The following is a 14,739-nucleotide window of genomic DNA, read 5'->3' as shown; positions in this document are numbered from 1 at the left end:
TCCCTTGGAGAAGTTGGAAGGAGGTGTGGGATGTGATACAGTCTGGAACAGTCAGAGGGTAGGTCAGGAAAAGGATAGAGTCTGGACTGTAAAAAAAAAAAAAAAAGATTAATGAATAAATAAAGAATAATAATTTTTTCAACATCTCTTCTAACACATTTCATGGCAACAGAAAGTTGAGAAGATTAAAGTTACACTTCACAGCTCAGGTTCAGCCTGAGCCAGGTGGTGTAGTAAGTAATATGATAGATGAATCAAAAACACAGGGCACTCTTCCATACCAAACTAAAACTTTTGAATTTATTTTATTTTTAGTTTTGTAGTTGCTGTGATGTCAGGGGAGATTCACAAGCAATGCATTGATTTGAAAAAGGAAAATAACTGTACTGCTAATCCGTGTCCTTTATGTAGGTCTCCTGGCTGTCATTCCAGCTCTGACATCTGATACACACCACCCACCAGGTGCTACAAGGCACCCAGATGGCCTTATACTGATGCAGCTTATCCTCTCTCTCCTGTGGATTATTCTTCTTTCCCCATGCACCATGTTCTTCTCCTCCTTCCCTGCTGTAACAGAATTCATATAAGAATATTGTGAAATGCTGTAAACAATGGAATATTTTGTAAAGAAATGAAGTCCTGGAACCTTGCTTGCAAGGAGACTTTTGTCCAGGAGCCACTAGAATTTATAGAGTGCAATGGTTGAAGGAGAGAGACTATAGAAAGATAAGAGGGTGAGAAAGGGAGGAAGGGGGGAGGGAAGAGAAAGAGAGAGACAGAGACAGAGACAAAGACAGAGACAGAGAAAAGTCTAGGGACACTCCTAGTTCTGGTATTGCAGAAGGGGTCTCAGAAAAGTGTCATTTAGTTTGAAGTCTTGGAAACCTTAAAAGACTTACGTCAGCAAATGTGGTGAGAGATGAGGTAAGGACGTAATAATAAGTAGGTCAGTCCTAGGGGGTCTAACCAGGTGTCATAGTCCCTCCTCTCAGTTTCTGTTGAAAAGGTCAACTCAGGAACTTTGGAATGGTCATGGAATACTTGCCCCTCCAGAACGGAGGGGCTAATTACGTTCCTCAGACCACAGGGAGGAGGGACCGACCACCGGAGCTCGTAGACACATTCCAAGACTGTGGCTACCCATCTTATTCCTTATGGACCAATCAGTTTGACAGTCACACTGTTCTGCCAATCCTATTGCGCCTAACGGCGGTGGCCCTGAGAACTATATAAAGGCTCACTGGATGGGCTGTGCATGTTTACGCTCTCCTCACATGCAGTGTGACCCCAGCATGCTGGATTAAATAAAATTCCTTTTGCTTTTGCATGGATTCCCATCTCCACATTGTTCACTCAGGGGTCTCCGGTGGTAAGTTGAGGTTCGTCGGAGCCTTGACACTGTAACACAGAAACATAATTCTAAGGTGATGTTTTCAATTAGGCAACCACAAAGGATCACGAAGCAAACTTCCTTCTGGCGTTCCTGGCACTAGTACGAGCAATCAGTCACAGAGCTGTGGCTTGCGGTCTCTGTCCTATTAAAACAGCCTTATCTCCTATTTTCATTGCAAAAACTTCATACTAACTGAAAATAATATACCTAACATTGTCACAACTTCTATGCACTTGAACTCAGGGGAGTTAGACAGTTTCTCTGTTAAGAATCTAACCACTCTGGACTCCTTTAGTAGATGTTAAGAGGAAAATTTCTACCCAGTGAGTGCATTCATCTGTTGGCTGGGTTCATTACTTGTTTTGTAGATTATAGGTTCATAGCTGCCATCCTGATTTTTCTTCTGGAGACTGCAGCCTAGACTCAGAGCTCCTGTATAGATCCCTGAAAGAGATGATAGTGAACCTTTCACAGGCTTCAAATCTTTCCAATTCCACCATCTATCGTATCACTGAATGAGGGAAAACTCTACTTTGACCTTAACTAAAAAGGTCCTTCATGAGGATCTAGACAATCCAGAAAAATATCTTTTAAAGTCAACAACTGTAAGTTTATGTGAAAACTTTATTTTGTATAGACTTGTGTCATGTTCATAATTTACAACAATTAACTTATCAATCATTTGAGGAAGACGTCTTCCTCCTTTATAATGATAGATATACTAGTTGGTACTTTTGTTTTTGTGGGTGTTTTTTTGTTTTGTTTTTGCTTGTTTTTTTGGTTTCTTGTCTCTCAAACATTGGGGAGGAAATGTTTTATTTTAGTATGTAGCTTGATGTCCACCAACCTAAGAAAGCAGGACAGAAATTTAAAGCAATAACATAGAGGCATAAATTTATGCAGAAGTTCAGGAGAAATGTTGATGACTGGCCTGCTGAGCCTGGTTTTTATAGGACCCAGGACCACCATCTCACTGATGGAATAATTCACAGTAAGCTGAGCCTTTCCATATAAATGATTAATAAATAAAATACAGTAAGGCTTTCCCACAAAACAATTTGTAGACATATATTCTTAGCTGATATTCTATCTTCTAAAATGATTCTATCTTTTATCAAGTTAACACAGACCTAGCCAGCACTATCTGCAAAATTTATTTTACAAAGGTGTTTAGATTGATGTATATAGAAATACTTAATTAAGCTAAACTAACAGAACATATAAGTTAAATTTTCTGAAAACTGTCTTTCATACGAAGTTCCTGAATTACATGCACATTTGTGGCTCCAACAAGTTCTTATAGTTTGTCTGTATTTCATGAAATCGTGAGACTTCCTTGGTTGAGAGCAGATGGTGCTTTCTCACACAAAGGTAATGATGTGAGATTTATTAAACTGTTGCTTAGCTCTCAAATGCTCCTGTTGTTATATGATCTGGATGATCTTCTGTGGTTATTTTGCTGTAACAAAATGAAATACAGGAAGCATAAGAAGTAAAAAATGAGCAAGACTAGTAATGGATGGGAGAAGGAAACTATATAACTATATCTTCCCCCCTGAAATTGGTTTCTTTTTTGTTGTACCTTCTATGTAGTCCGCTATGTCAAGAAAAAACTGAATATCTCATTCCTAGTCACTGACTTTCAGAAACTCATGAAATTAACAATGAATGCATGTTTTATACTTTACATGGGATGTGAGTGACTACCAAATTAGGTGGTGATATCCCATATGAGGAGTTGAAAGATTATGTGGTCTGAATCTCTGGTGGTAAGGACAACATTTTCTTATCAAGTACCGTGTTTTGACTTATAACAGAATATGCCTGCTTTGTTGAGTAAAAGGCAGCCTTGTTATAGACTAGAAGAACTAGAGAAACAAACTACAGGTCTGTTCCCAGACACTTTGTAGATACCAACCTGAGGTTTATCAACTTGGTTATTGTTTTTTTAAAAATGAGAGGATATTCTTGGACTGTAAGAAACCCCTTTGCTTTTGTAGGTGAAGGTAAAAATAGCCAGCAGAATGCAAAAATTTTCCATCATTTTGAAAAAAAAGAATGCACATCCAGTTGTCCAAAAGATCTTTTAGAAGAAGGTACAGTGCCTGGGATGAAAGCACCCATGATTCAGTGTTTGTCCTACAATGCAAATGGTAAGATATCGGTCTGAAGAAACTAAAAAAAATAATGAGGAGGCAGAATATGCTAAAAGATTATCCAAGAGAATGAAGAAAAATAAATAAAGAAAACAAAACAAAACAGTAAATTACCATCATACGTATGCTGTTCTTTCTGAGCTTTTCATTCAAAATATAAATCCAGAAAAAAGGTCAGATAATATAAATAAAAAAAAATACTATACTACACAAATCAGATAGTATAGGATAGAGTTATACATTGAATGTAGGAATTTGGAAAAATTAAAAATTATGTTATACAAATGATTTATAACTTTCAGACCATTAGAGAAAATGTTGAGTTTTGTTAGCTTTCAATCCCCATGTTTGTCCCTTACGGGGATATGGTGGCTTTCATTCCTGAGTGGAAATCTCATGTGTTACACTTCATGAACTATAACTAGCCTTTAGAACATATCTACAGCAAATAATTTGTTTGAAAGTTTGTGGATTTGATAAAGACCTTGCTTTCCTCAGCTTAAAAATCACAAATAAAAGAGAAACAAAGTAAAAACAATCAGAACATCAACACAATTTACAAGTTTTTCCAAAAGATATGGCTTCAAACTTCATACCGAGTTTTAAGACATGCACAGAAATTAAATGAGGTTACAGGTAGAGTATGTTAGTTAAACACAAATAGAGAAATAAGTGAAAATAGCTGGGACAATTTGACTCCTCTGTAGATATTTCCAGGATATTTACAATGTAATACTCTTTAGTAATATCAAATAAAATATTGCTTAATATAGAGGACAAGCAGGATACTACTACCTCCTTTGTAAAGACTTGGTACAACCACTCTGGAAATCAATCCGGTGATTCCTCATAAAATTGGAAATAGCTCTACCTGAAGACAAACTATAATACTCCTGGGCATGTACCCAAAAATGTCCTATCATACCACAAGGACACATGCTCCACTATGTTCATAATAGTCTTAATTTTAATATCCAGAAACTGGAATCAAACCAGAGGTCCCTCAACCAAAGAATGGAAACAGAAAATGTGCTTCATTTACACAACGGAATTTTATCTTAAAAACAAGCACATCATGTGAGAGGCAGCCTGGTTTCTTGTTGAGCTTGGTTTAAAACCCTGATGACCCAGCAGGTGACTATAGCCTGCAAGGGACAGTAGGCATTCTGCCATGTCCCTAGACTCTGGGCTCCTGACATTAGGCTGCACCTCTCTACTCCATAGATCTGTGGGCAACAGTCATGTAATGGCAATACCCCAATCCCCTCCACAGGTAGAGGATGTGAGCACAGATCACACAGCCACCAGACAGATAGATCTCCATTTTAATGAGGCAGTAGAGGTCTGAAGGGCTTAGCCAATTAAGATTCCCTTCCCTGATATTCCTCCCTACAAAAGGTATTTAAGTTCAGGCCCTCCCTGTGAAAGGGGATGTGTGTATTAACATAGTTTTAGTTATAGTTTTACTCATCAACTTCTCTCCATGACAATAAATGTCTTAAAACTATGGACTCTTTTCTTCGGAATCTGCCACAGGGAGCAATGGAGCAGGTCTTCCTCTAAAGATGTGCATCTACTCTCTTGCAGAAGACCTCCCTGTACTCCCAGCCATGGATTCCACCAAGCCAAGCCACCCACTGAGCAAGCCAAAGACTCTCATTCCAGAGGGACCCAGGCAGAGCTCTCCTTCCCCTTTTTTCCTTAGGTCCCAGGCTAGATCCAGCCAGCAGGACACTACTCCATTCTCAGCTCTTCCACAGTATCCATTGGCATCTGAGGATGCCCAAGAGTCTGAGAACTTGAAGTTTCCCAAGCCAACTCTAGTAGTTCCCGAGGACCTCAGACTCCGTTTCCCCAACCTGCGGCTTCCCCAACCTGTGGCTTCTCATAGCCCGATGCCCTCCTGGCACCAGCGTGGGGTGTGCACAGTCAATACTCCTGCATCCTACCTCACTGAACAGCTCAAACCTGAGCAGAAGTAGGACCCCACCATTAACCCACAATCATGAATTTTTCAGGCAAATGGATGGAATAAGAGAATATCACCAAAGTGAGGTAACCCAGACCCAAAAGAACATGCATGGCATCTACCCATTGATAAGTGGATATTAGCCAAAAAGTTCAGAATACTCACGATACAACTCAAGAGACCATAGGAAATTTGACAAGAAGGAATGCCCAAGTGTGGACACAGGAAACCCACTTAGAAGGGGAACAAAATAATTCAGGGAAGAAGAAGGAGAGAAGAAACTGGGTGGGAGAATGTAGCGGGGAGGAGAAAACGAGGGGCAGAATCAGGTATAGGGAGAAACAGGAAGGAAACACAGAGGACCAGGAGAATGGATCTAAATATGCAGCAGTTGGGTTTAGGGGACAGGGCAGGAATTTCTAGAAAGTCTCAGAAACCTGGGATGTGAGAGGCTACCAGGACTCAGTGGGGAAGACGTTAGCTAAACCATCCAACAGTAGGCAGATGGAACCAGGAGAGATCATCTCCAGATAGACATGGCACTCAGTTGAGGCAGGGAACCATTTACCCATCTTCAAAAATTTTAACCAAGAACTGTTCTTGTCTAAAGCAAAAGCAGAGGCAAAACTAAACAGAGACTGAATGAAAGTCTCTATCCAATGACTGCCCCAACTTGGGATCAATACCATGTGTGCACTCCAAATCCTGACATTATTATTGACGCCATATTTTGTGTGCAGACAGACAGGAGCCTGGCATGACGGTCCTTGAAGAGACTCTACCAGCAACTGATTGAGATAAATGTAGATACTTACAGCTAATCATTGGACAGAGGTTAGGGACTGATATGGAAGAGTTAGAGCAAGGACTGAAGGAGCTGAAGGGGATTGCAATCCCATAGGAAGAAAAACACAGTCAGTGAACCCAGACCCCTCAGAACTCCCAAAGACTAAGCCAAAAACCAGGAGGCATAACATGGGCTGGTTTGTGGCCCAGGGCATATATGTAGTAGAGGATTGCCTTATATGTCTTCAGTAAAAAGATGTAATGCTTGGAAATTTGATGCTCCATGGAAGAAGAAAACTCATGGGGCTGAGGTGGGGGGTTCAGGGGTGGGAAGATGGGGTAAAAAACTCAGGGGGGAGATCAGGAAAGGGGGAAACTTTTGGACTGTAAATAAAATAGTTTAATAAAGATGTTTTAAAAAGACTTGGTAAGATAATAGTAGGGCATATAGGATTCTAATAATTTCAGGAAATTACAGTGTTCTGATAGTTGCATAAAGGGTCAAGGGATGATGGTAGATGAATAAAGCTTTGGTAGAAAGAATTGCAAGCAATGTTTTATTTACCAAAATACCCGTTGTTTGTTGTCTGGTGAATTTCAAATCTTCAAGAGGCATTTGGTGCTCAATCTTCATAAAATTCCACAACTAGCATACCCATATTTGTTGAATGTGAACAATACAGGCATCTAAGAAATATGGATTCTAGACCCTGAACAGTAGTTAAAGACTTAAAAATAAGATGGTTAGTATAAGAAAAATAAGAGAGAATCAATTATTACAGAAATCACAGCATAGGAAAAGTAGATTTAGAGGAGAAGCATCCATTTTGTATATAGAAGAAATTTTATAATATAGAAATTTGTTTTAGTTAATTTTCCTTGTCATTTGATACATACTAGACTAAGCTGTGGAAGAACCTCCACTGAAAAATTTTCTAAAATTGACCTCTGAATATTTCTGTCAGTTATTCTCTTGACTTATTATGGATATTGCAAGGCCCAGCCCAGCTCACTGTAGGCAGCCTCATTCCTAGACAGGTTAGTTTAGGCTATAAAACAAAATCAGCTGAGCATAAGTTCAAGAACAAGATATGAAATAGTGTTCCTCCCTTGATTCCCCTATAGCACTTTTCCTGACCTCCTACAGTGATTAGTTGTGGCCTGAAAGTGAAAGCTAAACAAATCATTTCTCTCCAGATTTCTTTAGTGTATTTTTTTTAATCACAAAAACAGAGAATAAGTTAGAAAACTCTCTTTCTAGTGGAGACATGAGGTAGGAGGAAGTTAGGAGAAATAGAGGGAGGGAACACTGGGGTCAGGACATATTGTGAAACTGTCCTGCCTTTTCAGGAACCTAGCTCTCTCTCTAGCGAAGGGAGAAAGGGGACCTGAAACATAGAGTTGGAGAACAAAAGGACAGGAAGCCTAGTTGAGGGGTTCCAGTCAAGACTTGCCACTTTACTTTTTGGGTTTCAGCATTTATACATGAAAGCCAAACTGGATCTCTGGCTTATGATGATATTTGCATAACATAAGCAATGCAGGAGGAGTCAGCAGAGTCAAAGAGGGAAGCCTGGTGCCCCTTTGGGTGGAAGTCAATAGCAGTCAGGTGTTTTCATTCAACAATGTCCTCAGCCAGCGGGCGTGTCAGCCACCAGAAGTACCTTCCTCTGGAATCCTCAAAGGTGGAACTCAGTGTAGTGGGCCACTGCCCTGGGCACAGCAGGCCTGAGTTGACAGTCTCTGGTTGCAAACTCTGATGTCTCATGTCTCGGAGCTGAGGCAGGGGGGAGGGATCCAACAATATTGTATGAGTGAAGAATCTATTTTCAAATAAAAAGAAAGTTTTGTACTGTAATGTGTCATAATTAGATTGAAATGTCTTAAAAGTTTTACAAAAATATATCTAAAGCTAAATTGAGGTAGAATTCAGTAAAGAAAATAATTCATGGAACCATATCACCTTATACTTATGTACAGTTATACATAATTATAGAAGTTGATGGACCAGGATCCTCCTGAGAAAACTAGACTAACAAAACCACATTGCAGAGAACATGAAAATATTTCTTTCAAATGAATTGCTGGGTAGTTCAAGTAACTCACAAATATAGAATATTGATGTTGACTTTTGTTGCCTCTCAAAGTTTGAAGGAAAATTCCTTTTACAATTGAGACAAAGGACTCAGATTATTTGACCTTTACATAATTTGACTGATTCTTTCCTGAGGTCTAACTCCAATAGACTAGAAATTAGTATGCAAGCCGGCAAGGAAGGAAAGCAGGTAATAGACCAACGTATGAACCAAGACAACAGCCAACTTGTTAAGATTTCTATACAGGTATAATAAGTGGCACTCTGTGATTAGCGACCTTTGTCTAATTGTACTTTAGACCCAATTAATAGGAGAAAGATCAGACCTGGTCCTGGAAATGTAGCAAGGTTCCAGAGGTAGTGAGGTCTGCTTTAAGCAAGTTCTTAGTACATATTGAAAAAAGCTGAAGTTTTCCCAAAACATTGTGGGAATTATACTCAGCATCCTTATTTGCCTCTAAACCTTCTTGAACAGATCTCCAGATTTCACATTACTCTTGGCATTGTTTTTCTTTTCCAGTATCCAACTAGAACAACCATTTATCTTTCTTTACAATGTTCAATCCCTTTTCTACTCCAATTTTCCAAAGTGAGTCCTTTCTTCCATAAGTCAACATGGACTAGTTTTTCCCAGCAACAACCTTACATTTCTTGGTACAAACTGCTGTGTTAGTAAATTATTGTTGTCATCGCAACACATCATGACCAATTTATAGATGAAAGGATGTATTTTGGTTTATGGTTCAGAGGAACTTTCCGAAGTAGCATGGAGATCATGGCAGCAGGTGGCTAGAGCAGCGATCTCAGAGAGTCAACAAGAAACACAAAGCAGAGTAAAGGGGAAGTATGGTAAAATTATAAAAGGACAAAGACCTTTTACAATTACCCCAATATTCTAGCAAGGTTTTACTTCTGAAAGGTTCTAAAGATTTCCCTCGAAAAACTACCAACTAGGGACCAGCTGTTCAAATTGGTGATCCAAGTGGGGACAATCATTATTCAAATTCATCACTACTTAGGTCAGATGGATGTATATGACCAAGGCATCCATTACATGGAACACAGTGTGTGACAAGAACTTTAAGTCTTTGAAGAAAGAAATCAAAGAAGACCTCAGAAGATAGAAAGATTCCCATGCTCATAGATTGGAAGGATTAATATAGTAAAAATTGCCATCTTGCTGAAAGAAATCTATAGATTCAAAGTAATCCCCATCAAAATTCCAACTCAATCCTTCATAGATTTAGAAAGAGCAATTCTCAAATTCATTTGGAATAACTAAAAACCCAAGATAGCAAAAACTATCCTCAAAAACAAAAGAACATCTAGGGGAATCACCATCCCTGACCTCAAGATTTACTACAGAGAAATAGAGATAAAAACTGCATGGTATTGATACATGACAGACAGGTAGATCAATGGAATAGAATTGAAGACCCAGAAATGAACCCACATACCTATGGTAAATTGATTTTTGACAAAGAAGCTAAAACCATCCAATGGAAAAAAGACATCACTTTCAACAAATGGTGCTGTTTCAACTGGTGGTCAGCATGTAGAAGAATGTAAATCGATGGATGGCTGTGAGCTTCTACCTCTGTATTAGTAGAGCACTGTCAGAGCCTCTCAGGAGACAGCTATATTAGGCTCCTGTCAGCCAGCAGTTGCTGGCATCCACAATAGTGTCTGGGTTTGGTGATTGAATATTCCAAGGTGGAGCAGTCTCTGGATTGTCCTTTCTTCAGTCTCTGCTCCACATTTTGTCTCTGCCACTCCTTCCATGGGTATTTTGTTCCCCCTTCTAAGAAGGATCGAAGTATCCGAACTTTGTTCTTCTTTCTTCATGAGTCTCTTGTAGTTTGTGGATTGTATTTTGGGTATTCCAAACTTCTGGGCTAATATTCACTTATTAGTGAATGCATACCACGTGTGTTCTCTTGTGATTGTGTTAACTCACTCAGGATGATATTCTCCAGATGTTGAAGTAAATTTTTAACCCAATTTACCCAATCCATGAATTCACAGCTCAATAAATTAGTATACAAACTACTCACCAAGATTGGGCAGATCTACCACTACATTACTCTATTCCCATCTATTAGATCCCATATGACTTGCAATTTCTCCAAGCCATATGCTTCAGCTCCATCTTCCTTCCACCTCACCCTCCTCCATCAACCTCATACCCTCTCTCCTCTCTCCCCTTCTCCCGCAAACTTTTCAGCTCCACATTTCCTCCTACCATCCAATCATTGGCCTTAGCCTTTATTTGAAAAGTTGAGGTGGGGAGAAGGCTCACAAGGAGAAGGCACCTGTATCCATGATTTGCTCCTTCTCTGCAGTGGTTTGCAGGAGAGGAGAATTAGCCTCAAAATGTAAGACCAGGACTGTCCGCAACATCCAGATCCATCCATTTCCCTAAGAATTTCATAAATTTATTGTTTATAATAGCTGAGTAGTACTCCATTGCATAAATGTACCACTTTCGCTGTATCCATTCCTCTGTTGAGGGACATCTGGGTCATTTCCAGTTTCTGGCTATTATAAATAAGGCTGCTATGAACATAGTGGAGCCTATGTCCTTATTACATGTTGGAGTATCTTCTGCGCACATGCCCAGTATTGGTATAGCTGGGTCTTCAGGTAGTACTATGTCCAATATCCTGAGGAACCGTCAAACTGATTTCCAGAGTGGTTGTACAAACTTGTAATCCCACAAGCAATGAAGGAGTGTTCTTCTTTCTCCATGACCTCTCCAGCATCTACTGTCACCTGAGTTTTTGTTCTTAGCCATTCTGACTGGTATGAGGTGGAATCTCAGGTTTGTTTTGATTTGCATTTCCCTGATGACTAAGGATGTTAAACATTTCTTTAGGTGCTTCTCAGCCATTCAGTATTTGTCAGTTGAGAATTCTTTGTTTAGCTCTGTACCCATTTTTAAGAGGTTTATTTGGTTCTCTGGAGTCTAACATCTTGAGTTCTTTGTATATATTAGATAGTAGCCCTCTGTCAAATATAGTAGCCATTGGACTGAGCACAAGATCCCCAATGAAGGAGCTAGAGAAAGCACCCAAGGAGCTGAAGGGTTTGCAGCCCCTTAGGACAAACAGCAATATTAACTAACTAGTACCCTCGGAGCTCCCAGGGACTAAACCACACAAAGAGTACACATGGTGGGACACATGGCTCCAGCAGCATATGTATAGCAGAGGATGGCCTAATCAGTCATTAATGGGAGGAGAGGCCCTTGGTCCTATGAAGGTTCTATGCCACAGTGTAGGGGAATGTAAGGGCCAGGAAAGCAGGAGAGGGTGTGTTGCTGAGCATGGGTAGGGAGGAAGTAACGGTTTTTTGTTTTCCAGAGGGGAAACCAGAAAAGGAGATATCATTTGAAATGTAAATAAAGAAAATATAGAATAAAAAATAATTATAAAAAGAATACAAATCCAACCATTCTTATTTTCCTGTACAAAGCTCAAGTCCAAGTGGATCAAGGATCTCCACACAAAACCAGATACGCTGAATCTGATTTAAAATAAAGTGGAGAAGAGTCTAGAATACATGGGAACAGGAGAAAGTTTCCTGAACAGAAGACCCATGACGTAAGCTCTAAAATCAAGAATCAGTAAATGGGACCTCATAAAATTTCAAAGCTTCTGTAAGGCTAAGGACACTGTCAATAGGACAAAACAGCAACCAACAGTTTGAGAAAAGATCTTTATTAATCCTATATCAGATAGAGATCTAATATCCAGTATTTTCAAAGAATTTAAGAAGTTAGACTCCAGAGAACCAAATAACCCTATTTAAAAATGGGGAACCTAGCTAAACCGAGAATTCTCTACTGTGGAAGCTTGAACGGCTGAGAAGCACTTAAAGAAATGTTCAATTACAAGCTTTTGTTGATTAAAAGACATTTGGAATTCATCACCAATTCATCTAGAAGCAGAATGACATGAGCCTATCCTCGTTTCTGAAATAATTTCTCTTGCCTGCTCATAGTAGGTTTTTGTGCTTGCAGTCATAGCTACTGTGAGTTCAAATGTATAGTGGCCTGGCCTGGTCATTCCAAGAAGGTACAGTTTCACAGCAAGGCGTGGACTTGGAAGATTCAAAATTATAATCGCAAGCCTTATACCCATGCCGAAGTTTTCTTAGGTAATGAGTCTGTGACTTCTATGTGAATAAATGCCTAGGCCCATTTGGACAATTCCCGCTAACTCCTAACTCAATTATCCAATTTAAATTACTCTGAGTCATGCCACATGGCTTATGACCTCTCCTTCAGCTTCATGTGCCCATCTTTTTCAGAGTTTATATCAAATTTTTTATATCTGCCTATTTCCCAGAATCCTATGCCAGGAAGTCCCATTTTTTATTCCTGCTTCAGCTCACTGGCCATAAGCTTTTCATTGACAGGTGATGTTTCCACAAAGATTCTGACTACAAAAAATAGAAAGAATAATGTTGGGAGGAAAAGGTGGAATAGAAGAGTCTGGCAGGAATTGAAGACCAGGAAGTAGAGATGGACTTAATATAATTCTAAATGCTTTATATACATGTATGAAATTTTTTGAACAGTAAATTTTTAAATTCTCAAAATTCTTTAGAGTACCCTTCATGGTTTTTTAATCATTTCACTTGCTGATATAGCCACTTAGCTTTTCCATATTCATAATTTATTTATTTGGATTTTATTCTAAATATAAACACATTTTACTTTGGCATGTGCAAATCTCTTTTCAAATTGCAGCTGGTGGATAATCATTTCTATACTGTCCTACTAAGGAGAAGACTTTAAGTTGATATAACAAAGAGCCCTCTGTGTCCATGGTTCCTGCACCTTATACTCATCCAAGTAAAAGAAAATAGTATTTTAAAATAGTACTTTATACACATATAGACATTTCTGATAGTACTAAAAATGCACAGACTTCATCTGACCATATTGTCTCAAAATCATTGTATAACAACTATTTGTGAAACATATCATGTGATTTTTATTGTCAATTTGACACAAACTATAATTGCACAGGAAAAAAAAAAAAAAGAACCTCAACTGAAGAGTTGTATTCTCCATGTTGTCCTGTGAGCATGTCTATAAAGAATTTTCTTGATTGATATCTGATGGATGATATTCCAACGCAATGGAGGCCATGCCATACCTGGGCAGATGGGCCTGAACTTAAGCCTAGGAACAAAATGATGACTAACATTCTCCAGGATATCTGTGTCAGTCTGTGTTTGAATCACTTCTCTGGCTTTCATCAAGGAAGAACTCCCTGTAAATGTACACAACATAGACCCAATTATTGTTCTTTCTCTTTACTTTTTTATTGACAAAGCAATGTTTTTCTTTAATCATAGTCTAAAATAACATAAAATGTTTTATCATAGAAACAGGAAGAAAATTAGAAGGTCCTACACTGCTTATGGTAGATATAATCAGTCTAGAAATGGTTTAAATTTTAAGATATTGTGCATAAGCCACAAGCAAACACTTTACTGCATAATAAATAGAGTGATGGTGTCCTTGACCCAGGTCCTCCATGAGGGATGTTGCACTTGTTAGTCTGTTTTTGAAATGTTTAGCAATCTTTTACCACATAAAGTACAACAATACTCTACAGGTAATACTGAAGTTGTAATATGTTAAACAATTAGACTTTTAATCTATCTGGTGTCAGAAGTAAAGCATATGATTCATTTTTTTCTCCTTAAGCAAATCAGTTTTCTCTGCACACTCCATAGTTCATTCTTTTTCTTTCGATTTAGGAATCACTTTGTCATAACGTTTTTATAAAGTTGTATTTTCAAAACTATCTGTCTTCTGATAGAAATATGAAATGAATTTATACACTTTAAATTGCAAATTTTTAAATTGAGTTTATTCTTTTGTTTATTCTCTTTCTTTTTTGATACCTTTTGAACCTATACTACATGCTTGCCTGAATCTTTGTTTCAATGATTCATTCTCTAATAGTGAATCTATGAATTCACAAGGACGGAGTATAAAGGAATGAATATTGTAAATAAGTTTCTTTAAGTCTGGTCAGAACAAACCTCACTATGAGAATGGTATTTAGTTTTATAGGTGAGTAGAATATGGCCAAATGTGAAACGAAACTTTTTTTTCAGCACAAAAAAAACAATGTTTTAAAAGTATTTGGTGTGTATGGAAATGAATGCTGTCTTTAGACACAATACTGGAGTCATGGAAAGAAGCGCTTATAGTAAGGTATTGAGAATAAAACAAAGGAGATCGTTGTAAGCACCCGGAGACTAGACTCATTGCCTGAGCACCCAGAGACTAGACTCATTGCCTGAGCACCCAGAGACT

At 38.5% G+C, this 14,739-nt stretch overlaps 1 pseudogene; it reads left to right on the top strand.

The window, feature by feature from the left end:
• The first annotated feature begins 1,326 nt into the window (after positions 1-1,326).
• Positions 1,327-14,739, top strand: part of LOC116069467 — a 43,174-nt pseudogene continuing 29,761 nt past the window's right edge.

This window comes from Mastomys coucha, unplaced genomic scaffold (genome assembly GCF_008632895.1).
Source record: "Mastomys coucha isolate ucsf_1 unplaced genomic scaffold, UCSF_Mcou_1 pScaffold1, whole genome shotgun sequence".
Lineage (NCBI taxonomy): Eukaryota > Metazoa > Chordata > Mammalia > Rodentia > Muridae > Mastomys > Mastomys coucha.
The sequence above is the reverse complement of the archived record's forward strand: the minus strand, read 5'-3'. Positions and strand labels throughout refer to the sequence as shown.